Source organism: Cyprinus carpio, chromosome A7 (genome assembly GCF_018340385.1).
Source record: "Cyprinus carpio isolate SPL01 chromosome A7, ASM1834038v1, whole genome shotgun sequence".
NCBI lineage: Eukaryota > Metazoa > Chordata > Actinopteri > Cypriniformes > Cyprinidae > Cyprinus > Cyprinus carpio.
The window spans coordinates 36,317,516-36,326,131 of NC_056578.1; the positions used below are offsets into that span (position 1 = coordinate 36,317,516).

At 36.0% G+C, this 8,616-nt stretch overlaps 1 long non-coding RNA gene across 2 annotated transcripts; it reads right to left on the reverse strand.

The window, feature by feature from the left end:
- Nucleotides 1-1,190: 1,190 nt before the first annotated feature.
- On the reverse strand, nucleotides 1,191-1,978 carry LOC122145477. Of its 2 annotated transcripts, XR_006160362.1 has the most exons (4): nucleotides 1,836-1,978; nucleotides 1,612-1,740; nucleotides 1,338-1,446; nucleotides 1,191-1,221 (listed from the first exon to the last, which is right to left on the reverse strand). It is a non-coding gene; the product is annotated as an uncharacterized LOC122145477 (long non-coding RNA). The 2 variants fall into 2 exon arrangements; XR_006160361.1 differs by having other exon boundaries at nucleotides 1,338-1,740.
- Between the last annotated feature and the right edge of the window lie 6,638 nt (nucleotides 1,979-8,616).

Below are 8,616 nucleotides of genomic sequence, written 5' to 3' on the forward strand. Positions count from 1 at the left end.
CATGGAAACCCAATGTATGTGTGTTTTGTATGTAACAGGAAATATGATGCATAGTTTTTAAAATGACATCACAATAAACATTAAGATCTTTCAAAGTTGTCTTTATTTATAGCAAGTAAACTAAATTGAATATTGACTAACAAATTTTTTTTAAGGAAAACTTTTACTTATATATTATTGATCATTAAGCTTTTGTTTATGGTGATATATATATATATATATATATATATATATATATATATATATAAAATCCACTTCAAATGTTGACTACTGTATTAAACTGACCTATCAGTTTAGCTCATGTCTGAAGACAATATATTGATGAAGTATGGTCTTTATAATGTAATAATCGATTTACTGTCACGGCTTGTGTTGCAAATCAAGGCAAAAGACTCAACAGGTAAAGTCCAAAACTCTCTGTTTAATAACAGACTTCAAACTCAAAAAGGGAGCAACTTAAATGCAAAGACAGATCAGGATAATTAACTAAACACAGGTGATGGAGGTAAACTAATCAGGCTAAATGAGACCAGGGGGGTATTGCACAAAAGCAAGATAAGGGATTAAACTGGGATTTTCCAGTTATCCTGGCTGAATTTAGCCCTGACTCGGTTGCATGAAGGGAGGCTAAATTAATCTACATTATGTTACTATGGAGATTTACACTTTGCAGCTAGCCTGCTCCGGAGCAGGCTAACAACCAGGCTAAGATTAATCTTAGTGATTTATCTGTTAGTTCTGCTGTCAATCCTTCTAGAAATTAATGTTTTACAGTCACTCCATGGTCTTCTGCAAATGTTGCATCATTTTAATTATCACGCATTAAAATACGACATATACTGTCATGCATCTAAGTATCCCTGTTTTAGCGTTGTTATGAAGACTGTTCATATTGCTGTTAGAGGTTTTGATGAATGCATATATTATTGCATTTGTTGAGATTATAAGAAATGGCTGGTGAAGTTGCAAATGTGGTTTCATTTAAGTCCATGACGAGGTCAATATGTAGTGTATATATAGGCTTATTCTAAATAAATGTTCCATTTGTTAGTCTTTTCAACTCGAATAAAGGAATAATAAAATATATTTTGAAAATGGTTCTACTCTTGAGGATGGCAACAACCTTATAAATATTTTTAGTAAACAACAAAATACCTTTATATGTTCTGGATCATCTTATTCTTCTTTTGAAGTTCTATCCAAACCTGTATGAGTTGCTTTCTTATGTTGAACATAAAAGAGGAAAAAAAAATAGTATGGAAGTCAGTAGGAGCCACCAACTGTTTGATTACCAGCAATCTTCAAAATATCTTCTTTACACAAAATTGACATGACACCTCAAGCCTTCTGGAGTCCAGTGACACGATCTCATCATCGTCAGATGTGCCTTCCCTCTGCCATATTCAATAGAACTTGTATTGATAGTTTTGACAGGACGTGCCAAGCCTATGATTTTAATAAAGAGAAGTCACCAGCGGATCATAGTCTGGTGGCTCCAGAAGTGTAAGTGTGTTACCAGACACCGCAAGGTAAGGCAAAGTCAGACAGTCCACATAACAAAATCTAAATACTTGATTGTTTTCCATGTGCAGTAGTACGGCAGTAATGTACCTTGTATGAAGAGGCCAGTCTCTCTTGCTGGGCCTTTATTCAACTCCAGGGCCAGCTCCTCTGCTGTGGTCAAGTCTTGGGTTGGAGGGCCACCCCCCGTGCCAGATATATGAGCCTTTTTTTTCAATGCTAAAATCAACACAGACAATAAAATATGGCAGCAGACACTATTCACCAAATTTTTTTTTTTTTTTTTTTTTTTTTTTACACATCAAGTCACTTACCAGCCTGCAAAATGTTCTTGTACTTGCTGCCAGGTCCTTTTTTGGCCAGACGCGCTTGTTGTTTAAGAAGGATAGATAGATAAGAGAGATAAAATAAACGATTAGATAGATAAAAACAGAGCAAATTATCAGATTAGATTAAATCAATTAGATAGAAAACTAAACACCTAAATAAAAATAGATAAAAGAGACATGAGATAGATTAAATAGACAGATAAAATAAACAAAATAGATCAAATACTGTGGATACGCATAGTGGATAAGTGGGTAAGCCTGGCAGACAATAGCGGACCAACTGAATGCATAAGTAGCCTAGTCCAAATAACCAGTGCTCCACTGAATCCATCATAATTACAATTCAAGGAGTTATTTGTCATTTCCCTAAATTAACAGTTGGACACTTTGCCTTAAATGTGACCAGTGGACATGCATGTTACTTTTGAAAGCACACGTATGATTAATTGCAAACACTTATACACTATGCACATCTACAGTATTTGATCTATTTTGCTCATTTTATCTGTCTATTTAATCTATCGCATCTATCTCTTTTATCTATTTTTATTTAGGGTTTTTTTTTTCTATCTAATTGATTTTATCTAATTTATAATCTGAAATAAAACTTTGTCTTTGTTTTATTAAAGAAGCTGTATTTCCCTTATTTACATATTATATGTTTTACCTCTTCATATGTTTCCATTAGAAGCTGTTGCTCAGTTGGCGAGAAGTATGCCGTACGGGTTTTATCCATTTTTGCATCATTGATTCTGTGATCGATCCCGTGGTCTGTTTCAGAATGCCGTGAACGTGTACTTATCCCAACTATCTACACTTGGCTTGACATAGCTGCACGCTCTCATCCTGGCTTAGCAAATGTGCAACAGACTAAGCCAGAATGTGCTGATTGAACTAGGTCAAGCCGCGCCTTTTCTGTTATCCTGGCTTTCTTAATTCTACTTTTGTGCAATACCCCTAAGGAGTGTATTTATTTTTTGTAATTTTGTGAATTAAACATAAGGGATTGAGTTTGAAAGTCAGAAACAAGGTGTTCATGGCAACTAAATGTTTGAGTTATGGTTTACATGAAATGTTTTCATCTTTGGGAATTTTTTGATTAGAATTAAATCAAAATGTAAAGTTTGAATATGTGAATATAATTAGAGAAAAAAATATATATAAATAAACTTGGATGTAAGATATTAGATTTTTTTTTTTTTTTTTTTTTTAGTTGGTACAAAGTGTAATTTTTTCAGTGTAGGGTGTGATGATCTGCATTGCTCAGTCATTGTATATTTCTTCAGCGGTTAGTCTATATTAATTGTCCATGGATGTCCATAATTGTCTGTGGATTTACCGCCAGTTGTAAGTCTCTGTACTTGCTCTGCAGCAGCAGCAGCAAAAACAGGAGCAGTAGCAGATCTATTTCACCAAGACCAAATACACCCTAACACTGACAAATCCATTACCACACTAAACTATTCTGAGAGTTGTCATGACAGAATTTCATGATTTATGTCTTTGAAATCATTCATTTTAAAATTCTGTCAAAATCCCATCAGGAAAAGGTTGCATTTTCCTTCATAAATGGATTTCAGAGAGACACATTGGATAAGCAGCAGGGTTCTGGCCTCCCTCTTGAGGATTGGCAGCATTAGTGGAGAGGGGTTCTGACCCCTGGCTGAAAGACGAGGGCACCACCTAAAAGACATACTTCAGGTGTTGGGAAACACAGGGATCTGAAGCGGCAGATGGGGAGGACATGAGCTGAGACTGCTGGGACAGCTGGAAGCCTAACCCCCCACCCCCCACAGCCCACACACCTGTTACTTATTATGTTCAATGCATCGCACTTGCCCTAAGGTCCACTTTAACACAGGCCCGAGCATTACTGAAGCACAGCATGAATAAGCAGGGCATAGAATATTGCTGGAATAAAACAGAGATTGAAAAATGGTAATAAACAGCTTTTGCGTAGACTCTTGATGCGACTCATATTGCCTAAAATGATCATATATGTGCACAATACAGTGAATGTGAATATAAATATGCCATTTAACATGTACTGTACTGTATATACACATATAGATAACAATAGACCTTTTAAATATAAAAAAAATAACTAAATGTGTAAATAATTAGGTATGCCAGAGCAAACGAGCTTTCAGAGTTCAGAAAGTGGCTTAAATAAAGTCCGTGAAATGAACCTCAGATTTCCCAATGCTCTTCTACACCACTCTCATAGTGATTTTCTGTCTCCATTCTGAGAACAGGTTGTCAGGAAACTGAAATGGACACTGTTGCCTTCAGCTTTTTATGTGCTGACTGAATGTGAAAATACTCAAAAATGGGCTGGAAATTAAGTGACTGTGCAATGTAAACACTACTCCAGAGAGAAAGAGGCCATGCAACATCATGACTGGCAGATTTTTGGGAGGAATCTCTGTTCAGTTTTAAATCATTTATGTAAAGAGTGGATTTAAAACCTGTTCATACCGAGATTGATAACTATAAAGATAAAGACAACAATAACACCACATTAACGGATGATAACATTGTTGTTGTTTTTCAAATGAATTATTTTAAAAGTGATTCCAATGATATCAATTATCAAATTAAATGTAAATTTAAATTTAAAATTTAAATTTAAATTTTACTTTTAAAGCTAAGGCTTTTAAAATGTATTTAAAATGTATCCTCTGAAGGCAATGTTGAAGCAGTTGTGCTGCTTAATATTTTAATCCTTCCTAGCTGAATAAAAATAGGCCTATTAAAAATACTCACCCAACCTTTTGAACATTAATATATATTGTAACTGTTTGCTGAAAGTGGTCAGACCATTTCTGTGGCCATTTTATCTGACCTCGTCTCCCCTCTCCTCTGCTGGCTGGGTTGTGTACCTTTCATTTACTCATAATCTCTAATTAGCCTTCATCAGTCACTCTGGACAATAGGTAATACAGACTTCCATTGTGTACTTCAGTAGTGATTACTATAGGCGGCAGCCTGCTGGAAATGGCCAAGAAAGAAGCATAATTTTTCAGAGGGTCTACAGCTGTACCACCGCATAGAGAGCTATTATTTGAGCAATCAGGCACAAAACATGGCACAGAAAAACACCCATTTATTTAAAAGATTGAATCAAATTACTGAAGCACTCATAGAAAAAAAAAAAAAAAACGTAATGGATTCAGATTGTCAAGTTCCTTTTGGAACATACAGGTGATGGTCCAGTCTGGTTGAGCAAGATGGCTGATCAGGTTTAAACCAGATCCAACTGGTAATCTGAACAACCTTCTTGACCAGTTTGGACAAGCTACTAGGTGTGTCTGAATTAAGATGGTTTTAAACAATCAGGGAGGAGATTGTTGCAGTCAAAGCCAAGTCGGACACTTTCTGTTTCTTGTCGTTTGTGGGTGTTTGCGTACTTTATCCCTGAAGTGAATTAGATGCAATATTTGTCAAATACACAGTAGCAACAGAAACACTTTTCATTCAGAACTTTAGGTAGGCCAACTGTTCAAGATAGAACCTCTTTGTACAAGAATAAAGCTGAACATTAGCCTATACTAGTGGGGTCTATGGAGCCCCATACATGACAAGTGAACAAAAATATATTTACAGTGGCCGCGAATTACAGTGGCCTCATTTTAATTATTATTATTATTTTTAAATGTCATGCATGTTATGTACTGGGCTGCATAAGCATGTATATTGTTTATCAGAGTTTTTTGTTTGTTTGTTTGTTTTTTTGAACGTGACAATACAACATAAAGATAAAAAAAACACCAATTAGTGAAAATTAGCGGAACTGATGGATGTTAAATCTTTGCCTTGTAAAAAAGAAGTGCACTTAGTTGTATTGTGTGGTTTGTACTGTACTTAAATAAGTATACATTAATAAAAGTTAGGTGTACTTAAAGAGAGTACATTTACATTTACATTTAATCATTTAGCAGACACTTTTGTCCAAAGTGACTTACAAATGAGAACAATAGAAGCAATCAGACCAGCGAGAGAACAACAACAGTGTACAAGTGCCATGACAAGTCTCAGTTAGTCTAGCACAGAACATGTAGCTAGGTTTTTTTTTTTTCAAGAATAGAATGGAATAGAATGGAAAAGAAAGGTAAGTACTAGTATTAGTTGGTTAAGTGCAGGCGAAAAAGAGGAGTCTTTAGATGTTTTTTGAAGAAGAGTAAATACTCAGCTGTTTGAATTGAGATTGGGAGGTCATTCCACCAGCTGGGCACAGTCCAGGAAAAGGTCCGTGAGAGTGATTTTGAACCTCTTTGGGATGGCACCACAAGGCGCCGTTCACTTGCAGAACGCAAGATTCTGGAGGGCACATAAGTTTGAACTAGTGAGTTTTGGTATATTGGTGCCGCGCCAGTAGTCGTCTTGTATGCAAGCATCAGTACTTTGAATTTGATGCACTTTCATGACTATGTTTTTAAAAAAGGGCACTTTGTAATAATGTCAAATTAAAACATTTACTTAAAAGTACATTTCAAATAATTATGTTTTAATACTTTTTATCATGCTTTAAAGAAGTTTTTTTTTTGATGTGTTGACTAACATGTAAAGTACTTAATTACAATTCAGACTGTGTTATCCAATATTATATTTTGAATTAATATATTTTAAATGTACTAAATTGCATCAATTTCATCACTGAAAATGTGTGATTACAAATACATTTAAAAACATGACATACAGTTACAACACAAATTATATTACAATAAACTATGTTTACACAAATGATTGTCAGTACTTTTGGCAGTACATTTCAATCAATATTTAAAAGACAAGAAAATGATTTACACATACATATAAATACAAAGATGTACTTAGTCCTGAATAAGAAGGTAAAAACACAATATAAATTTCAACTATAATAAATTTAAATTTTATTGTAAATAAGTTGTCACAGCATCTGAATAGGATTTTGCCATTTTTCATTTATTATACATACTTTGAGATCCTTGGAGGACTTCCGCTTCTCTTTGTTTGTATGGATGGCAAGCAGAAACGATGTGCCACTCAACAGAAAAGAGGTGGACCTTACGTTGACAGATAAATTAAAAAGTGGCCCAAACATGAATGTTTGTCCCAGGCCATGTAATTTCAGTCATTAACAGTCATAAGCTGTGAGTGATGATGATGTCATGAGGATGCTTCATTCAGCACTCAGAGTTATTCACTTGGGGATTCATCATAACTGTGTTACTCATTTGCTTGTGAGGCAACCATTCCTCTCTCCCTCCTGCCTGAACATCCATCTCAGCCACCTGTTACCAATCAGAAAGCTAGAGGGAGGGAGGGAAGGATTCTGGGATTGCTGATGCCCCAACAATCCACATACAAAATGGAGGGCGTTCGTGGAGCTCCACCTCGACTGCATGTGGTGTTCTCATAAATCATCTTCTGTCCATCATTCAGAATGGCTGCCAAATCCCTGTGGCTGCGAGAGTCGAGCCAGCTCTCTCACATTACCCCCAGTGCTAGTCAGTCACACTGAACCAACTTCTAAAAACAGCATAATACAGATGAACTGCCTGACAGTCGTTAAAACAATAGTTTGCCCAGAAACGCAAAACTCTGGAGTGAAGCTCCAAAAAAAATACAAATAAATAAATAAATAAATAAATAAATAAATGAAATAAATATATATATTTATATATATAGTGGGTATAGAAAAGATTCACCTCCCTTTAAAAGAATCACATATTGTTGCTTTGCAGCCTGAAATAAAGACAGACACAGTTTTTGTTTCATCCAACTGTATTTACTCTTATCACATCCAAGTGAAATATATAACACCAAAATGTAAAAAAAAAAGAAGACAAAAAAAACACTGAATCACTGAGTTGGAAAAAGCATCACCCCCTGCTAAAAATTACTTGTAAACTCAATCAGGTGTAGCGAATCACCTTCTCAATGGCACACAAAGCCATTTGACTTTCAACTGTGACCAGCTGTGGTCATTTTGATTATCTCAGCATGAAAAGAGCTTTCCTGGATCATTTCAGTCCTTGGTAGTGAAAATGAAACAAACAATCAACTATGGGTGGCAAGGCACTGCCAAAAGTTAATGCTTAAAGTTGTTGATAAAGTTGTGGACAAGCATAAGTCAGGAGATGGATACAAAAAAAAATGACAAAAGTGACGTGACAGAAAGTGACGTGACATACAGCCAAGTATGGTGACCCATACTCAGAATTCGTGCTATGCATTTAACCCATCCAAAGTGCACACACACAGCAGTAAACACACACACACTGTGAACACACCCCTGGAGCAGTGGGCAGCCATTTATGCTGGTATTTGGTACAACATAGACCCTCCTTGGATCAGGACGTCACTCCAAACTGGATGAAAGAGCCAGAAGGAACTGGTCAGAACCAGGAGGCCTACAGCAAATCTGAAGCAGTTGCAGGAATTTATGACGAGTGGTCATTTTGTGCATGTGACCACAATATCACAAATTCTCTACAAATGTGGCTTGTATGGGAGGGTTGCCAGAAAAAAGCCACTCCTCAAGAAAGGCCACATGCAGTCATGACTGAGCTTTGCCAAATGCACCTTGAAGATTCTGAGGCAGATGAGACTGAAATTGAATTATTTGGCCTCAACACCAAACAATATGTCTGGCAGAAATCCAATACAGCTCATGATCCAAATAACAGCATTCCTACAGTACAGCATGGAGGTGGTAATATCCTCTTAAAATCTGCTGCCCTCTGCCAGAAAGTTGTCAATGGGAAGAAGGTTTTCCTTCCAA